Genomic DNA, 20,753 nt, shown 5'->3' on the forward strand with positions numbered 1-20,753 from the left:
AGCCAACACTCAGTTGGAGGTGCTGGGGGCCTCCTCAGCCCAGGCGAGCAGATTGACGAGAAGGCTGCTTCCCGAGCCTGAGTCCATTCCTGCCTCTGACATTTGAGCAGTTTGGCGCTGGTTTCAGACTTGTGTGCTTGTCTCCCTCATCATCAAGTCCTCGAATGGCAAGTCCTTCAAGACCGTTTCCCAAAGGGCAGTTCTCGGTATTGAAATGGGGGGGAGGGGGACGTTCACGGTCTGAACTGTGAGACACACAGGGAATGACAAGGTCTGCACAGATCGGGGCCCCAGAGCCAGTGGGGGCAGGCAGCTCAGACGGTGCTCATCTCTGCCCTGAACACATGCAAACTGGTTCAGGTCTGTTAACCATCAGCGACTGACAGACGTCAGGGGACTTTCTTGGCATGTGACCCTGAGGTCTCACTGCAGTGCCTTCTTCCTGGAACGTGCAGCCAAACCTTGTTATCTTCTCCTCCTGTCCCCCCACCCCTCCAAAAAAAAAAAAACCTGTTCCCCACACCCCCCCAAAAAAGTGCCCATACGCAGCATGCAGCAACGGGCACATGCTGTGGTTCACCACCTCAAAGAGCGTGATCATTCCAAGCCGTCTTGAACCTTCCCCATGAAAAGCTACGCCAACAGTCTCTTCGTAGACTTCGAAGTTTACAGAGACTCAACAGACCCTGAGGCTGCTTTTGCCTCTAAGACTCTGGCCAGGAGGCACTTCCTGGCACTTCCCCTCTACTTCCAAAGCTTCTCCTTCCTAAAAAGCTATGATCACCTATGCTTAGGGGCTTGGAGATTTAACCCAATTGACCCTGTGTGTCTAGGACAGAAAGTCACGGCCACTCAATTCCAAGCTTATGAATATGCAGGCGGCTTCCCGTCCCACTTCCAAAAGCTTCCTCAACAGCCCAAGTGGCAGCATTAGGCAGCTTGGTGAACAATCTCCTGTGCAATATTCTCAGAAGGTGTCACAGCCTAGGAACTCTCCCATTTACAAAACCATACAATTGGTATGAACCGATGAAGTACACAGAATGATGGACTTCAAAACAGATGTTTTTTTTAAAAAAAAAAATTCAACTCCCCGTGCCAAGTGCTGTACTGTGGTTATCAACTGGCAGAGGGATTATGTTACTATTAGTTCTATTTTATTTTCTCCAATGAACATGTATTACTTAAAAACCTACATTAAACAGATCATCACGCTGGCTACAGAGCAACGGAAAATAGGGTGGAAGAAATGGGCTCCAAGCAAACCTTGTGAGATGAGAGCAGGTCACCTCTGTCTTTGGCCAATTCATGAACGACAATGAAACATCTGGAAGCCGGGGGAGAAGGGAGACTGTGCCTCTTCCCTGCAGCAGCTGCCACCAGGGGGCACTCCCTAGAGGAGGGGGTCACAGATCACCAGAACCTGGCCCCCACAGAAAGATGGGGGGGGGGGGAAACTGTGACCAAACACACTCTTGCACTTGGAGGAGACAAAGGCACCTGCAAGGGAAGTAAAACTAAGTGGAACCTGGTGGAGACTCTAATAAGACACCAGCCTCACATCCAAGGATGCTGAGCAGAAAGAGTCTAAACGGAACACAATGGTCCGACAGGGAATTAGGCTGAGCTACTCCCCCCCAGCATTTCTGCTAGGAAGAGAAACACAAGCAGAACCTTCAGGGACAGATGGGAAGGCAGTTTACGGAGGTAAGAGGAAGTGGTGCGTGGGAATCTGTGCTGTTCTCACTACGCATTCCACACTCACCACTCTCATGGTCCCTCCCTCCCCTCCAGGTCCCTTTCTTTGGGGCTCTTGCTGCCACGATGATGCCCTGGTTGTCTGGCTTCAGAGGACACCCTCCATTTGGAGAGTTTGCAAGTACAACCCTGGGCGTGGATTCCCCATCGGTTTCCCCCTGAAAAAAACTGTGCCCACAGGTCAGAAAACAAGCAGCCAAGGCCTGCAGGATGCTTGCTTCTTGGCCAGACACACTGTCACTTGCAAACACGGTGGACCTTAGGAAGAGACATGAGTCATGATTTGCTGGGGAAAAAAAACCCACGCATCCGCAGGAACAATTCAGCCAGCTGATTGCAAACTGCTGCAGGGAGACTGTCACCGTGAACCAGTGACAGCCGGAGACCCGCCGGCCACACCACAGGGGACACAAGAGTCCGCAGCTGCGGGAATACCCTGTAATGTGGCTGGAACAGTGTGTGCCAGGATACAAAAAGTAGTCTTTCTTCCAGCTCATTTTAAGAAATTGGGGGTTTGGGGAGCGGTATGTTATCTTCTCTAATAACTACACAGTGCAGACCCAGGAAAGGAAAAAGTCAGTCTATACTTTTATTTTCTGGAAGCCAAAATACCAAACGGAAAATCTGTACTTACTGGAGTAACTTTACCCTTTCAGAGACAGCCCATCTTCATCTTGGATTTTAGAGCATCAGAAGGAAAAAGTGTCACGAGACCGCCCAAGCTCCCGGGAGCAGCCAAGCAGCAGTGAACGAGGAGTTACTGAACGGAGAACCATTTCTGTGATCCACGTTTTCAGGCAAACGGAGCTACCAGCAAGGAGACACAGCTCACAGAGGCGATCCGTTACAACACTCCTCCGAGTGAAGTTTTCAAAAACTAGAGAAGCACAAGGATTCCACTTCAATTGTAAAATGCAGGCCACTATTCATGACAGGGTTCTTTTCCCTGCCAAACAGCACGTTGGCCCAGCTAAAGGGAGCCGTCATCCTCCAGGCATTTGGATCACACGGAAATCTAAGACGTCACGCCGTCACAAGGCCTCATTTACAGACGAGGACACGGAGGTGGTCAAGATGGGAGGGTCCCCTAACTCCAGGTCAGCCACAGGTAACACGCAATGAAGGCGCTGTCAGCCTCACCCACTCAACACGCTGGAGTCCATGAGACCTAAGTGCCCATCATGATGGGGTGGCCCCACGCCATGGCCTGGACGCGAGCTGGTGAACCGGGATGCACACGCAGAGATGGCCCCACGCCCACCTGGGAGCCAGGGCAAGCTGTGCAGTCCTCCTGCTCCAAGATGCTCAGAGAAAGAGGAAATGGAGTCACTGAATAGCTGTTTCTCTTGTGCATGTTCTGGGGGGAAAAGAGCTATCAGCCAACCAGTCTGACACAGAAGACACACTGTAAAACTTTCTTGCTATGATGATGACAAGTATGTATGATGTGGGACTAAAACATGATGCTGGACGCCAGAAACTGACACTGTAACTGACTAGACTACAATTAAAAAAAAAAGTGAATCACTCCATAGTACCAAATGCCCATCTCGAATTTAAACCAAGGACACGAGTAACTGTAGTCTTTTAATGAACGAAGAAGTCATAATTCAAATTCCCACACAGACTTTCCCTTCCCATATGTGGCGCCCTGTACCCTGAGAAGCGGAAGTAAGGTTGACAGTATTTAAAAACAATCGTCTAGATGTTTGTGCCTCACACTGAAACTAAGAATGCTATCTAGGTTTTATGTGGAATATTTATCAATAGCAGAAATTCCCTTTTTTTTTTCTTTTAAAAAGAAAAGACTCAATGTAACCAAATTCTGGCAAATAATACTTTGCCAAGAAGCCCATCCTGTCCTGAGTAGGGAGGAAAGAAATGGGAGGACAGGGAGGGAGAAGCTACTTGCTGCTTGCTCAACGGGAAGCACCTCCTGGAACACCTCAGGCCCCACCTCACCTCCTCAAGCGAAGACCAGAGGCTGAGAGAGGGCTCCGCAAGGCCACGGAGGCTCAGAAGCCTGCCGCTGGGACACGAGGCACCGCTCCGTCCCAGCTCAGCATCCCCGGGCCCGCCCTCCACCCACGCACGCGCTCTTCTCCCTCGTGCGGTTCACGCTCCAAAGCGCCACCCACCGAGGAGGAGGCGCGGGCTCGGGAGAGCGAGGACACCTGGACCCGCGCTGGCACCTCCAGTATTTCACGGACTCCTCAGAACAGGGCTCTGCACTGCAGTTACTCAAGCACAAAACGGCTGCTGGCGCGTGCTGGCTTCAGTCCAGAAGAGTGACAACAGCAAATGCTGGTAAGGAGTTGGAGCAACAGGAACCCTCCTTCCCGGTGGGAACACAGAATGGCATGGTCCCTGGGGAAGACTGACTGTTTTTGACAACTAAACCACACAGTTTACCGCACAATCCCGCAACTGCACTGCTTGACATACACCCAAAGGAGCTGAAAACCTACGTCCACACAAAAACCTGCACACGAATGTTTAGAGGCTTTCCTCAGAAGTGCCAACGCTTGGAAGCAATTAAGATATCCTTTAGAACATGGTTGGATAAACAGTGATACATCCAGACAATAGGATATTGTTCAGTGCTAAAAAAAAAAAATGAGTTTATCAAGCCACGAGGGAAAAAAAGGATGCAAACTGTATGAGTCCAACTATAAGAGATTCTGGAAAGAGCAAAACTAGGGAGATGATACAAGCATCAGTGGTGGCTGGGGTGGGTAAGAGGAAGAAATGAGTGGGACACAGGATTTTTTAGAGCAGGAACTATTGTATATGTTACGGTGGATACATGTCGATACATTTGTCAAAACCCAAAGAACATACACCACCAAGAGGGAACATTAATGAATGTCAACTATGGACTCCGAGTGATAACGATGTGTCAGTGTAGGTCCTTCGGCTGCCATCAATGTATCACTCCGGTGTGGGATATTGAGAGTGGGCTGGACTGGGGTGGCGGAAAGCGGGTACATGGGAAATTCCTGTACTACCTTCCTCTCAATTTTGCTACGAGCCTAAAACTATTCTTAAAAAAAAAAATCTGTTAAAGATGCTAGGGTCTTAAGGTTAAGAATTTAGGGTGTGGGTATAGCTCAGTGGTAGAGCATGGGCTCAGCATGGTAAGGTCCTGGGTTCCATCCCCACAACTTCCCATATAAATAAAAAATTATATGCGTGTGTGTGTGTATAAAAGAATTTAACCATGTAAAGTTTAATTTCCAGGTAATTACAAGTTTGCTCAGCCAGCTCACATGGTTCAAAGTTGCTGATCTGATTCACGATGGTTTTGCAAAAAAGTCAGGAAAAAAGCGATACATATGCCACGTCGGGTCCGACAGCAGTCTGATGTTCACGCTGCTGCTCTCCCGGTGACGGAGAAATGATGGAGAGCATCACGGAAATGTGGGCCGGAAGAGCTCCCCGGCTGCTGGGGGGTGGGTCAAGGTGAGTGAGGGTGAACAACCTCCCCTGACACCACCTCCAGAGCTCCTGGCCAGATGTGGCCGGCTCTTTCTAGTCTGAGAGTTAAAACAGATCCTGTGGAAATCATTTCTTACAATTGCCAGTGACTCGTTAAAAAATTTAATATCGGTATATGTGGGTGTGTGCACAGGTACATGTATGTATGTGTGTACAAATGTATGGAATTCTCCCTTCACACCCTACAGTTCATATTTTCTAGATTTTACCAACAATAAATCTCTGGGCTGTTTTTAGTAAGAAGATATATTTTTTTCCCCTTGAAGATGACATTTTATTCCCCTAAGCTATAAAACACTTAATATGTTTACAGAAAGCAGAAACTGTGGGTGGTAGGTAGGGGTGTTTGTGCTTCTGTACAAGGAAGTTGTCCATCACTGATAATGAAGACTTGTGTCTCCGCTTAGAAAAGAAGGTTCCTGAAAAAGACAGAACTATTTACATGCTTTAGTCAATTAAGAGAGAAGGTTGGTATAAGTGGTAAGTCTGTTATTTTGAGAAAGAAATTTGATATAATGGAACTGTTTATAGATATTACAGGTAAGGTTATAAAAACTAAAATCCCATGTCCTGCTGTGTCACAAGATACGCAAGTATTGGGAAAACGGCATTTCTACAACGAGAGGAATCACTATCTTCAGGTGACCGTTAGCTCCGGGACACCTGTTTCTGGTCTCCGCTTAAGCAGCACTCTCTCTGCCATCAGCGGACCCACTGGCTGCTTCTGGGAATGAGGAACCTTACGCTGCTCACCAGCCTCCCATTTCCGCCTTTGTGTCCTAGACAGAAGCTGTTTCCTGAGAAAATAAAAGGATATCGACAAAGTGGGCTGGGTCTCGCGCGCTCGTCTCGGAAACCACAGAGCACCCTTCACAGGAGGAACCCGCCTGCACATCCTCGGTTCAGAGTTAGGAGGCCTTAGTGTAAGAGTCACAGACGCTATCACACCCCCTTCGCCCACAACCAAGGTTTCGTTTTAAAAGATGAAAACACAGATTTGAGAAAGGAAACAGTGAAAACTGTTCATGGAAGACACACACCTCAGCCGTGCCCCACAAAACGTCCTCAGGCAGCAGGACGTCCTCACCCCACGCCTGGTACCCCCAGGCACCAACTCTGGACACGCCAGCTGCCAATAAGTTCACGTGCTACCGTGAAGCCTACAAAACGCTCCTGCATCAAGCCAGCAGGTTCTCAGGTCAATACGCATTAGTAATCTGCTATCGTAATGCAAACCGAAGGGCCGGCAAACGCTGCCTGCTATTAAGAAGAGTTAAATCTTTGGCTGTGTTTTCCCCAGGAAAATTTTGCATCACTTCTGCCGCTCAGCCCCTGCCTCGTGCATGAGCAGGCTGAACCTAAATTACCACATTGTGAGATGGGCACAAAGAACAATGGGGGCAATCACTGCACAGGAAGACAAGCTCATTCTCTCAGTCCAAATATTGGGAAATGAAGCCTGCCTGGAATTGCTCAGCACAGCTCACCCTCCACTGGTGTGTGTCCCACTGTCAGAACATCGGACTGTGGCTAGAGGGTTATCCACCTCTACCTTCACATGCAAGACAACACATGCACGTTGAGACTGAGCAAAACAAACCTGGAGGAAATCTGATTGGAAGAGCGTTTTTTTTTTTATTTTTATTTATTTTTGAACATACGGATAACACGTTAGCAGTTGAGTTTCTAATTCAGCACCTCTGCCTCAAACGTATTTGGATGTGCTTTTCTAAAGAACACCTACACCCATCAAGGCAATCTCAGGAAGGACTATACGTATAGAAAATATTTCTATTTCATAAAACCATTCCTGGGATAAGCCCCAGAGTAGGAGCTGGGACACGTGAAGCCTTTAGCCGCTGCTCTGATAATCCGCAGCCTCTCCCACACGTCAAATCCTGGGAATACTGTCCTGCCTCCACGGCAAGGGAGACGCTAAGAGCCTGATGGTCTGCCCCCCATCCACTGGTTGGGCTGGCACAAAACCAAGCAATTACATTCAAAAGTCCAATTTAGCTGGTTCTCCAAAGCCTGAGCAGAACAGATCACTGGGATGACAAGGCACAATTTCATTCCACTAACTCTCAGTAAGCACCAGCGGCCAGACACAGTGTGACTTTAGTATTTCTCCCCTCTTCCACTGCTGAAATTTAGACACAATAGAAATGCACAAAATACATACACACACAAACCCACCTTCTAGATATCGGGGTAAGGGATCAAACAGATGGCTTTGAAGGGGTGGCATGACTTAGTTTATTGGCCCTGAACGTACAATACTGCTCTTTTCAAACACTTTCATATACTTTCAGTGTTTGAACTGGATAAAATCTCAAGGAAGCTAGGTTTTCATTTTTTTATTTATTTATTTTTGAACACAGCAGTAAGCACTGTGACTACCCCCCACACCACGTTCAGCCCCGCTCAGCATTTCTAATCCATCTCCGTGAACGATCTTCATGAATTTCATTTACAGAATTCATTACATCCCATGATGATTGGTCCTGAGAATGCTCATTCTTTTGGACTCACTAAAAAAAAATACAACACTGGAGTTTTTATTTCAAAAATTATGGCAAACAGGCAGAGAGGAATGGTTAAAAAAATTTTTTTTTAAATCAACTTCGCTTGCACCCAGTGAGCGCGATGGAAAACCTGCTTTCATGAATGATTCATCCGTAGAGACTGCGGATGGATTACTCAAAGCCGGCTGACGTGACCCTTCCTGCACATGCCCCGTGTCACACAGACAAACACCACCCAGCAGGCCGCATGCTCTCACTCGGTAGCACAGAAAAAAGAAGTCAGGAAACAGGCAGAGAGCGATGCTTACACACCAAAAGCCAAAAAACAGCAGCAATGTCCCAATAGTGATTTGCTTAAAAGCACTCCTAAGAGAGTCAGATCAATAGGTACCATAAAAATAAGCAGAAACACCCTCCACCACAGCCGGCAATCACGCTTCTTCCTTGCCTCTCATTTCACCAAGGAAAGAACTGGACACAGAGACAGCATTGGAATCAAAACCAAACAAAGCAACATCTCATTTATCCAGCACCCTTAGAAGACAAGGCGTTCCGCCAGAGCAATTCTCCAGAAAACAAACATCCTGCACCCACCAAAATGTATAAAGTCACCTGGAACCACTAATCTTTCTAAAGAGCATTGCAGTGCACGCAGTGGGCCCCCTCGCATCCTTGGGTCCCGCACCTGCGGTTGACTGAACCCACAGATGCCAAAGGCTTAGTGTAAGGGACTCAAGCATCCGTGAAGTCTGGTGTCCGAGGCGGGTCTGGGAACCGGCCCCCGGCAGATGCCGAGGGGCTGTGCCTTCTCACACAGGAGGCCCAGAACACAGTTTCAGTGACTGCTCACTATCCCGTCCTGGGTTCTACTGTTCCAGTGAGCTCTTCCGTGTTCCCACTGAAGTCAGGCCGCCCTTGGTCACTATGCAGGTGTCCACACGCATGAGTGCGAAAGCTGGGCAGACGAGCAAACGTGCGTCCAAACCCCAATCCCACAACTCCGTAGCTGGGTAAACAACAAGTTACCTCACCTCTCTGAGCCTCTCCCTCCTCATGTGTAAACTGAGGGCAAGAAACCCCATGCAGAGGATCAGGACTCAGCAGGCTTTTAACAAAGGCCGCATCTCCCCTCCCTCCCCTCTTCCCTTTGTTTTCCCTTATCTGATGTAAACTGGGAAAGTCAGTAGCCAAACCTGTATGAAAATTTACGGTAGTGTAATTTTCAGCAGATTCTGAAAGGGTCCTTACAGGGGACCCTAGCAGTGTTAAGACGTCCCCTCAGAGGGCTTTATGACACGTGCTTCTAGTATTCAGTTTTTTTCATTCCAGAGCCGAGGCTCTGTTCCAGAAAGTTGTAGATTTTTTCTGCCTTCCGTCAATGTTTTAGACATAACTTTGTCTCAATGGCCTAAATAGAAAGCAGATTAATCCACACAAAGACCATAACAGAGGCAATGCCTCACTGTGTGATTTTCTGTGAGACGGGCTCCCTTTTACGGGTTAATAATATCTCACATTTTAAAAACTAAAATCGGTACCCCTCACCGACTCAGGAGCTGCCTCGCTGTGGAAGGCACCACCTTCATGACAGGACTTTGTCACGATTACAATACTTAGGTCAGGCTGCTTCTCCAAACCACCTTGATGGAGAGATGACGGAGATTATTAAGGACCCATGAAGGCACCAGACCTCAGCCCTTTACCTGTCAAGATGAAGACTGAGGTCTAGCAGGGTCCAGGAGGTGATCCTGGCAGCTGACTTCGCTAGTGAATGATAAAGGCTAACCTCTGAGAGCTCACCTGCGCAGCCTGGTGCCGTGCTGGGACTCAAAAGGCGTCTTACATCATCACCAGCCCATGGAGGTGACCCCATTATCACCACCATTTTAGAGAGGGGAAGATACTCCAAGACTCAATGAGTTAGAAGCCAAACCGAGCCACCTAGGTCCCCTAGATTTCCCGGTAGTAGGCCAACCTCTTCCCACCAAGAAACCCCAAACTCTTCACCCCAAACGCAAAGGTCCTACCCTCGGGCAGAGGCACAAATATGTACTGCTCTGATCCACAGAGGCCCCAAATACATGGCTAGGAACGCAGCTCTTCTCTTAGACAACTGCCCTAAACCAGTGTTGAGGTTACAAGCCAGAGAGAGGATCCAAGGTGACTCTACCCCTTAAATTCTTAGCAAAACACTACATCGCTCTGTCATTATGACTCTAGGCAAAAACGTTTTCCAGCCTAGTCACTCCAGGCACCCACACCAAACGCCTTGCTGGTGGAAGCCACTGGTGTTCAAGGCACACCTGGGGTCACTAAGCCAGCCTACAGCCCGTCTGTGTGTTCCCACTCTGCTCTCTCCTTTCAAGCACAGACCGCTGCTTCTCCAAGGCCAGGGTCTGCCCCTCAGCAGAACAGCGGCAGGCAGGGTGGAACAGCGGTGTGGTCCAGTTCTGTCCAGGCTCAAGCTGTCTGGTGCCCTAGTCTTGGAAGCCAGGGCTGGGGGGAGGAAGGGGGAGTGGAGGGAATTTTTTTGGGCTTTTGTCTTCTCCTCTGACAACTATACCTAACCTCGAAATCAGGCCCCACATCATCTCCAACAGCAGAGAAGGGAGCTTGAATCAAGCACAGAAGCTGAGGCAGGCACCTGGCCAAGCAGATGGCAACTTCCAGTCCAGACGCCCAAGATCCACGCCAACCCACTGCAGGAAAGACGGGGCCTCACACCTGGGCAGGGTCTCTGACTCTTCCAAACTCTGGGTCTGGGGACGCCAGCCTCCTGCAGCGACTCAGACAGGGAGGGCAGTCCGTGTAGGCCACCGACAGCGCTCAAACCAGGCGGGGCAGGAGGAAACCCAGCACCAGCAGCCGTGTGCAGCCTGTATCAGCAAGCGGGCAGAGAAGACACAGAACGATGGGCGGGGTGTTCGATTCCCAGGGCCGCCATGACCACACACCACCAACCAGGTGGCTTAACACAACAGGAACTCACCCTCATGACTCTGCAGGCCAAAAGTCTGAAATCCAGGTGTTGGCAGGACTGGTTCCCTCTGGAGGCCGAGAGAGAATTCCAGGCCCCTCCCTGGTGTCTGCGGGCTCCCAGCAACCCTGGGCATTCCATTGCTCCAGTCTACTGTCACGTGGCCTCCTGTCCTCATAAGGATTTCCTACAAGGACAATAGCCTTTGGACCCAGGCCCCACCCTAATCCAGCATGACCTCATCTTAAATTACACCTGCAAAAACTATTTCCAAATAAGGTCACCTTGTGATGAATTTTGAGGGGACACCATTCAAACCCAGCCCAGGGAGAAAGAAGAAAAGGGGAAAAAATAAAGTGCAACGTGAGGTTTATGTGAACGTCTCCCTCCCCTCCTCAGACATGCACTTACAGAGAGAAGGATTCGGGGGAAGGCGTGCACTGTAGTCTCTGCCCACCCGGAGTCTGCGGATTCTCGGTGGAAGGCAAACCCCACGCAGGTAAGCTCCCAGGCAGCCGCACTGCCGCGGAAGGGCTCTCTCTCGGAGGGTATTAAGACAGTGACTAGCAAGTTCGGTACAGCCAGACTTCCATCACTTTAAGAAGCTGATGGGTTATCTAAGGAAACCAGGGGGTTAAGATAGCCTTTGGGAACTCGGGAGTGATAAAACTTCCGGCCTGGCTGATGCTTCAGCATTTAACATCCCCCTGGCAGCTCTACCCCAAAGCGCCCTGGGGGACCCCTCTCCTCACAGCATCAACATAAAGCCTCCTGCTCTCAGCGCTCCCTGCAACTTTATGGTGTCTGTGCGGCGGTGAGAGGTGCTTTTTTATTTCATTTTTCTCAAGCACATTTGTGAAAATGCGTGGGGAGCTGACTAAACTTAATGAACTTTTCTCGCCGAAAAGAACTAGGTTCCAAATTTGGTCCTGTGTTGCCAAATAGTGTGAAAGAAGTCAGTGTGTGAAGAAAAAAAGAAGAACATTCCAATGGAGAAGTTGAATACAGGCAGTCCCTGAATTATTTATGCGGATCGAAAGATACTACTCATCCGAGAAAAAGAAAAAGTCCGCACCTGCACCCGGGCCCACCATCACCAGGCACCACTCAGCATTCCTCTGCCGTCTGCCTCCCCCCACCTCCCTCAACAAACCCCGTAACTTCCTGAGCCCACCGTCCCCCGGTCAGGTACCTCTCTGCCTGGCCCAGCTAACAGGGATGATGGAGGGAAAGGAGCCTTCCCCACCCCACCCCCCCAAAAAAAATCCTGTGCACTGGGACTTGGCTACACCTTGAAAACTTTAAGCTTGCCCAGATCCTGCATTCTCCAACCCCAAATACCTGAATCAGGGTTTTCCACTGATTGAGAGAAGAAATGTGTAGTCATTTATCGCCAAAGCCCATGCACTCACCTTGGTCTTCACCGTTCCCTGGCATTTTTAGATCCATGTCTGCCTTGCACTGGCCTGCCACGGAGGCACTGCACACCTGAGGCTGTCACCCCCAAAGCACGACCCCTAGGAAGCTGCCACATCGACCAAGGAGTCCGCAGGGCCTTTGCACCTGCTGTAGCTGCCATGTGGAAGCAGCTGCCCCAGTGAGGACAGCAGGCCTCGCTCGGCTTGGACAAACCAGTCAGAGGCTGAATGCAATTAACTGTACAATTGAGTCATTTCAGAGTAATTGAGCTAAAGCCACATCATGAAAACTAGGGCATGAGGAAGAATTGTCTGCAGAAAGAAACCAGACATAAATAAAGTCTCTGTAAGTATTGGGTTTGTATCCAATACTGACATCATAACAACTGAGCTTATCAATTAAAAAAAAAACTGACTTAGCTCGAATATATAGATACCACACCCTAGAAATTAAAACTTGGATGCCCTGGCTACTGGATCTGAAAAAAGAAGGTATTCCAACTCCCATTTAAACTAAATGATCATACTGAGAACCTCAAAAACATACCTGTTTCCATCTGAGAGGGTGTTAGGGCAAAATGGCAAGACCAGTGTTAGTCTAAGGAGAAGGAAGCCACAGTCTGATCTGCTTCCCGGTCATGTCCTGCTTTCAATCCAATTCAACCCAAAACAGATGACAGCAGTGGAACCGGAGCCAGCGGACTGATTCCCGACATCGTGACAGAGACAAGGGCTGATGGTGCAGAACCATGATGGGAGCTGAGTGCTGGTTCCCAGGCTCTTCTGGGATCCTCTCAAGTCCCCAGTCCTTACCACCCCCGGAGCCTCTACCCCAAACCACAGGATCCATCAGTGATTTCAAACTTGGGGTATTTCCACCTCCACGACCACCGAACCAATGGGAAGTGAGGGGAGGGATAATTTCCTGCTCCGTTTCCTAGGCCACAAACATCCCTGGCCTCCCAGACAGGACCCCTAACATGCCTCTCCCCGAGCCAACACGGTTAAACGTGGTAGTGGGCACAATACAACGCTTCAAGCACAGCAGGGGTTAAACAGGCCCTGTGGCTGAAGAACAAAGCTGCTGCACGTCCCATCATTTCTGAAGGACAGCTGTGTGCGCAGTTCAAGTGGTTACGGCACAAAGAGAGTCTGGAGCCCATTTGTGGGTTTGTGGACATCGTTTTAGCCAGGGGTGCACAGTCCCCATTCCTGAAGGTTTCAACGCAAGAGGAACACGCAGGGTGGGTTCCTATCTAGTGATGAGAACACCCCTCGAGGTTCCTGGAAGGCATTATGTCTCCAGGAGAAACGGAAACCTCAAGACAGCCATGTGGCCAGTTCCTCGTCCTGCCACATACAGCTGTGTTTCTCCCTCCTGTCCAGACTTCTCCCCTAGTTACACCTTCCTGGGCAACCTCACAAGGACACAGTACCCTTTCCAGGGGCGCCTAGCTCAAAGGCCAACCTCTGGAAACACCTGTGTTGCACCTGGACTCAGGTCCCCACTCCCATCCAGGCGGGGGTCCACCCTGGATAAAGGCTACACCGCCTGGGAAGAAGAGATGAAGGCTTTGGTGAGCTCACTGGAGGCATCCAGAGAAGGCGGCAGTGGAGACACTTCTCCAGACAACAATGAAACCGGTGGTTGTATTTTCAACACATCGAACCATCCAGGCCCCTGCGGACTGGAAGTTCACCTGACGCCTCCACTCCCTGGGTCAGTCTGAGAAGTGCCCCCACGACACGGAGGGGCCGTAAATGATTTCACAGGAAGGAGGGGCGTGCACTGTGAAATGAAAAGTCTGCTGGTGCCTGCGACGTGGGATGCCCTAATCAGATTTCCTTCCCAGCCATGTCCTGCTTTCAATCCAATTTTCTGGACAGTTCGATAGGGACAGAAACAGAAAAGGTATTTTCCAGGAGCAAATGACTTTGCTTTGGAGCTTTGGACTCATGAACTGGGGCAGATGGGCAGTGCTGTGCAAAGGCAGGCAGGATCTGCGGGTCCTCCGAGGCCTCTGCCTGGCTCCCACCCACCTTCATCCCCAGCTCCCGCCCTGCCATCACAGGGGCTTCACCTGCCAGGCTCCACTGGGAAGGGAAAAGCAAACATGAATGTGATCCAAGTACAACTCCTCCAAAATACCCGTTCAGCCCTCTAATGCTGCTAGAACACAATTAAAATCATCCTACTCTTGTGGACATAGCCTAATTAGAAAAAAAAGACGTGCGTTATGTTATTCAATAAAGTAACAAAATTCAATTGTATATGACCCGTACGTTAACACACAAGCCAAAACAAAGACCTCTTTCACTGAACTTCTCTCAGGGAGGAAAGTATTTCCAGTTCTGTACTTTAAAATTTTTTTGAAATTAAAGATCACTATTTGATACTAACTTCTAACATATTTTATCATGAGACTCTCCATTTCTAGACCAAGTCTGAAAAGAGCCAGTATTCACAGCTCAAGCATTAAGACTTAATACGTTGCTTCACCAGCCTGGCATGTAAACCTTCTTGTTCCTTCTGAAGATGCATACTAATGTCTAATTTTCTAAATTTCATCATTTTATTTAATTATTCTTATCTTGGCGGGGGAGGTAATTAGGTTTATTTTTAGAGGAGGTACTGGGGATGGAACCCGGGACCTTCTGCATGCTAAGCATGTGCTCTGCCCCTTGAGCCGGACCCTCCCCTTAAAATATCATTCTTTTAAATCAACCCACCACTTGGTTAATGAATTGAAGAGTCAAAGAAAGAAGAACAGAGATGGAAATTTCTTCTGAATCCACTGAACACCGGCTCCTCCTTTTCTCCCTGCCGCTCACCGCTGAGGCGGGCGGAGTAGGAGCCATGTGGTGGGTTGTTTCCCTTGGAGCAAAGCTCTGAAATTTCACTCAGCAGGAAACCTCCACGGAGCAGCTCCAAACAGAACCATGTTCTTCAAAAGTTAAAATGGAAAAGTCAAAATGTTTGACTAGGGGCACGAGTGAGTGGTTTTCAGTAAGTAAAGCAGCCCACCTTGTGCAAGACAGACGCAGAGCGGGAGCCCGCTGCCGGCCACGCACAGCGCCGCACCGCCGCCACCGGCACCCGCCTGTGCCCGGTCACCGCGTGACAGCAGGCGCCTCCTCTCCCCGGGGACCGCCAGGGCACAGGCGGTGCTCAGTGCGTGGATGAAGGCCACCTCGGTGGTAACTCATCCACCGGAGAACACGTCACCTGCCCTGGGACCTTCTTTTAATGCCAAGCTCTCGGCTCTTCAGTACCTCCTCTTCCTGGGACCTGTCTGTTCATCTCCACCCTAGAACCTTCTTGCACACAGAGCACCCTCCTTCCAGCCCCGTCAGACACTGGCCATCCCCGGGGGTGGTGCACAGCCCTCGTTGAGCAGACAGTGTTGCAGGCATTTCTGTCTTGTTTTATTTAGTACTCGGGACTAACCCTCTGGGGTGCTTCTATACCCACTTCATGGAGGAAGTAATCGAGACTAAGAAGGGATGTGTCCCCTTCCTCGGAAAGCCAGCTCCCAACATCTGCAGACTGGGTGGGATGCCCCACCCTAAGTCCTGAGAGCTTTCTCTCACTGTCCCCTTGACTATGTCCCTCTCAACGACATGAGGGCTTTGAGGGCACGGCATGGTACCCAGCATGTAACAAGCACTCCACTTAGTAAGTGGTTATTACAAGAACTAACAATCTTGTCCAAGGTCGCTGGTTTATGACAGACAAAGGTGTAACTCCAAAGTCCCTAGCCTTCCCATTCTTCCAGTGAAATTCCAGTAAGGCCGCAAATGATGCTTTTAAGGAAAAGAAAAAAAAAAAAACCTCACACTCCAAAGGATACTTCTCTGAAACTGAAAACCAAAGAAAAACGAGAGCTCGCTTCTTAAAGCGATCAGCACACAAATACCACACAGGCTGCCTCCAAAGTGAAGCCCCCGACAACAAAAACACACTCCCTACCCACACCCAAGGACTGATGGTAAGCGTTCGTTGGAGCGGGAGGAGAATTTCTCCTCCTTCCTCTGGTGCCACAGTCAGCACCCCCGCCTCCACACAGCATGCTGTGAGAACACACCCCCAAACATAAAAGCAACGGTCCCAAACCTAGAAGCCCCTTTTCCTTCCTAGAAGCCCGGCATTTCGACCCTCTCACCCGGCACCTGACATTCTGCTCTCAAAGGTATACAGAGGCCTCTTCCCTGGACTAAACTATTTCTGAATAATGGACCACAAACTTCGGCATCCAGCCCAGTGTTAGGGACACAGAGGGTGAGTTGCAGGGGGAGAAGAAAGGCCTGAGAGAACGGGAACAGGATCAGCACTGGGTGGGTTTGCGCCTTCGTCTGGGTGGTTTTCAAAGGCAATACGGCCAAGGAATTGCAAGAACCGTACCTCAGTTTCTCCACCTATCCATTCTGCAAGGCTCAAACAGCATTTTTAAATGTTTCGTGTTTTCCAAAAGCTGGGCGTCACTGTCTCCAGAATACTATGAACCATGCACAAAGGAAAAAAAACTGAGCATAACTGACAGATTCAATGAACTGAAAGTACTACTCGATTTGGTTGGTCTGCTGGCCAGAATCTCTCTCCCACTTGTCCACAGAGGTGCGATCTGACATGACGGTCACCGCACTTTTCAAAAGCACATTTTGGGGGTAAAGTATGCCTATTTTCATTGACTGCTTAAAGGGGTTTGGTTTTTTTCAAGGGGAGGGGGTGGCAAGAGGGTTGTTTACTTGGTCTCATTTTGGCAAATCAAAGAGCCAGGGAAACCCACAGTGAGGTCTCTTTGAAGCACAGACTTCTGTTATAACCGGAATAACCCACTCCTCATGTATTTGATCATGAAATTGAGATTTTTGGTGTACAACTAAATTTCAAAATAAAGGGTCAGCACAGAAGCACAGGGTGTTTCTAAAGAATAATGCATTTACGACAATACTCGCGCCATCCTAATTTGCCACCCTCCTTGCACGTCGCAGTTTAATGGCACTGAGCCTAATGGGTCTCAAAGAACATGACACAGCTGAAATGGCAGGCTAGCTTCCATCAGGCACCTCCGTTTCCAAAACCAACTTCCAGCTTTCACTAAGCTCCAAAAGCAGCAAAATTTACCGTTTCCTTGAACCAGAGCGTATTTTTGCAATACCACAATTATTAGGACAAACTGCAATAGGACAAAGACGGCTAATGATCCATGCACCCTAAAGTTAAGAGGCACTGAGTATGCACTCTAGCGCCGACCAGACAAAGTAACAGCGTGACATCAACAAAAAAAGGCACAGAAGGCAACAGAATACAAAGGCCATCTTCCACCAAGATTTCATTCTGAAGAACTGAAATTTTATGGTGTTCATTCAAAGGTTTAATTACATTCGATCCATTAACTTTCACCGAGTGCCTTCTCGCAGCCACACGTGCAGCAAAACTAGACACAAGAGCGAGTGAGGCAGCCTCACCCTGCGAATGCTCACTGCCCAGCAGAGGCAGAAAAATTACCAAATACTGTGGAAAGCAGGCAGAGGAGTGATTACTTCTGCTTAGGCCTTCAGAAGAGGTCAGCGGCTAAAGGAACTGAGCAAAGGGCTGAAAAATCTCCTCCTACTCAGAACTCACCTGGTCATGCCTAGACCCTTAGCCAAAGCTGCATGCGGGAGGCTGGGGGTAGCCTCCTGCTGGAGGAAAACAAAGTGGGACTTGAGTAGGACACACCTTAACTGCTTCCTTCTGTCAACACTCCCTCTCTAGTTAGCCCTGATGCTTCTCAGCTCTGTCACCATCCCATGGGCATCTCGAGGGTATGACACTTCCTGTCTACACATCACTAACATCTTAAGGTGCCTGTCAGGACACTCTCAGGGAACTAGTCCTCCAAATACAGGACTTACCCTCTTCATGATTTATTAGCCCATCTTTAATGGCTTGATATTGAAGCAATCCTGGAACTTAAGTCTACGGTAAACTCCTGGGGCATAAGACTACGGTAAACTCTTTTAAATTAAAAGGGAGGCATTTGCTAAGTGAAGTAAGTTGACAGGGAAATATCCTGTGCTCTCTTACATGTGGAATCTACATTAAGAAACCAAGCTCATAGATACAAAGAACAGATCGGTGGTTCCCAGAGCAGAAGGTGGGGGGTGGGAGAAATGAGTGAATTTTTTTGTGTGTTTAAATAAATTGAATAAATAAAGAGCAGTCTATTCAACAAATGGTGTCAGGACAACTGGATCTCCACATGCAAAAAGAATGAAGTTGGATCCCCTATCTCACCCCATATATGAAAACAAACTCGGAATGAATCACCTGCCTAAATGGTAGAGCTAGAACTATAAAACTCTTAGAAAACATAGGAGTGTATCTTCATGACCTTGGACTAGGCAAGGGTCTCTCAGATACGACACCCAAAGTATAAGCGACAGAAGAAAAAAAATGGACATCAAAATTTTAAACTTTTATGCTTCAAAGGACATCAATGAAGTGAAAAGACAATTCACTGAATGAGAGAAAACTTGCAAAGGTATCAGATAAGCGACTTACATTTCAAACATGTAAGAAACTCTTACAATTCAATAAAAAGAAACCAATGTAAAAATGGGTAAAGGATCTGAATAGACACTTTCTCTAAAGGAAAGACACACGTGGCCAATAAAATTGCAAAAAGATGATCAACATGATCACTAGGGAAAGTGCAAATTAAAACCACAGTGAGATACCACTTCACACCCAGCGGGATAGCTATAATCAAAAAGACACCAGCAAGTGTCGGCAAGGATGTAGAGGAACTGGAACGATCACGCACTGCTGGTCGAACTGTCCAATCGTGTGTGACTGCTCTGGAGATCAATTTCGCAGAACTTCAAAGAGTTAAACAGAGCTACCATACGATTCAGCAATCCCACTCTTCGGTATAAACCTCTGGAGACTGGAGAACATACGTCCACACGAGGGCTGTGGGCACCCTCTTCCACTGCCCGCCAGCGTAGGCTTGCCACCTCCTTAACTCGTCCCAACCAGTGCCTGCTTGGTTCTTTCCAGAAAAGAAAGAACACTGGGCAAGAGGCAACTTAATGAAAAAACTAACTATTAAGAATTTAATGAATGGATTATATATATGATAATAAGGCTGTTTCACTAAGAAATCAGTAAAAGTGATTCAAGAGTGAATTTCTCCAATCCAATTATTAAAAAGGATTTGCCTGTCTTTAGAGACACCTGTGTGATAGAGGAACAAGAGAGAAGTTTTTACCCTCTGAGCTCAGGGCAGGAAGATGACCCTCCTCCCTGCAACACACACACCCAGACCAAACCCTCCATTCACCTAAGCTGTCTCTTCATTCTGCAGATTCTGGGGGACCATCAGGCCCTGAGATGCCGCTTCACTGCAGCCCCAGGAGCACACTAGGTCCTCCGTTCCCTGGAGAGGTGTCCTAGGAGGCTGGACCAGGTGCTGCTGCCTCCGAGCGCCTGTATGCGCAGGCCCCTATGTTTCTGGATTCCACCCGACCACCAACATTGCGAGCAGTGATGAGTCACGACTTGCACAAACCCCAGAGCCCAGGGGAGATGGCATTCCGTAGCCCTTCACCGGAATCCAGAAGAAGGTTGGCCCGAACTCAGTCGTGTCAGAAATACAGCTGCTTAGGAAAACTAAGCCTCGATCTTTTTCTTAAACAGGATTAGACTGTATCCCCATCAGGGGCCAGTCAAGAGATGCTGAAAATGTCTGTCATCATCTTTCCTGAGTCAAGGTGACTAAGGAAGGATGGAGATTATTTCCGTCTTAGTTTAGAGAAGGTGGATCAGATCTGGGATCTCAACGCCCATGTCTGGCCACCAGGCTGGCCACAGCGGGGGTGACGGTCTCCATCACATCCCCGCCCCCACCCCGTCTTCTGAAGCGGGGAGGGCACTGGTGCTGGGAGGGATGGCTATCATTTAATAAAATCAGAAAGCAGTACCTTTTTCAGAGCCAAGGTTACTGGAGTCACAGAAAAAGCCAGGGCTCAGAAGTCCATCTTGACCCCTCACGTAAAGGTGATCCCAGCCCTGAGACAGACCGTTAAAACCACCACCACCCACAACGGAAGGCCCAGCCGAGCAGCATCCTCTACTAGTTACGGGGGACACGGGGATGGGCCGGGCGCGTGCACACTTCTGACAGCCCAGCACACTCAGAAACACCAAATGCAGGTTTAACAGGCATGCCGGAGCTCCGTCTCAGGTCCCCGGCCACACGCAAGGCGACAAATGAGCACTTCTGTGTAGAACTCGTGTGCGAGTCCTCCAAGGAGTCAGTTAATCATCTGTTCTCCCCCCAGGATGGTTTCTACCAGGCCTGTGCCCTAATAATGAGGGGAAGATTTCTCCTGATCAGGCCACCAGAAGCATCCCATTCAGAGGTAACTGTCTGAGTGGCCTCTCACCCCAAACAACTGGATTCCCTGGTGTCAACATCAGCCCAGACCCGCCGCCCCCAGCCAGCCTGGAAATGTCCGTGTCAGGTGCTCTTCTGTGCGGATCAGAGCTCGGTTTTCAGTCCCCTTTGCTTTCAGTCTTCCTTGGGGTTC

The 20,753-nt window shown here is 49.0% G+C and overlaps 1 protein-coding gene and 1 long non-coding RNA gene across 2 annotated transcripts in view; both read right to left on the bottom strand.

Moving 5' to 3' along the window:
* Window positions 1-20,753, bottom strand: part of PRKCA (protein kinase C alpha) — a 358,338-nt gene that overhangs the window by 230,307 nt on the left and 107,278 nt on the right. The gene's annotated exons all lie outside the window — the stretch shown is intronic.
* LOC140686185 (uncharacterized) lies at window positions 7,599-10,812 on the bottom strand. The gene is made up of 2 exons (XR_012059794.1): window positions 10,506-10,812; window positions 7,599-7,787 (listed from the first exon to the last, which is right to left on the bottom strand). It is a non-coding gene; the product is annotated as an uncharacterized lncRNA (long non-coding RNA).

The sequence above is a fragment of the Vicugna pacos genome, chromosome 16 (genome assembly GCF_048564905.1).
Source record: "Vicugna pacos chromosome 16, VicPac4, whole genome shotgun sequence".
NCBI lineage: Eukaryota > Metazoa > Chordata > Mammalia > Artiodactyla > Camelidae > Vicugna > Vicugna pacos.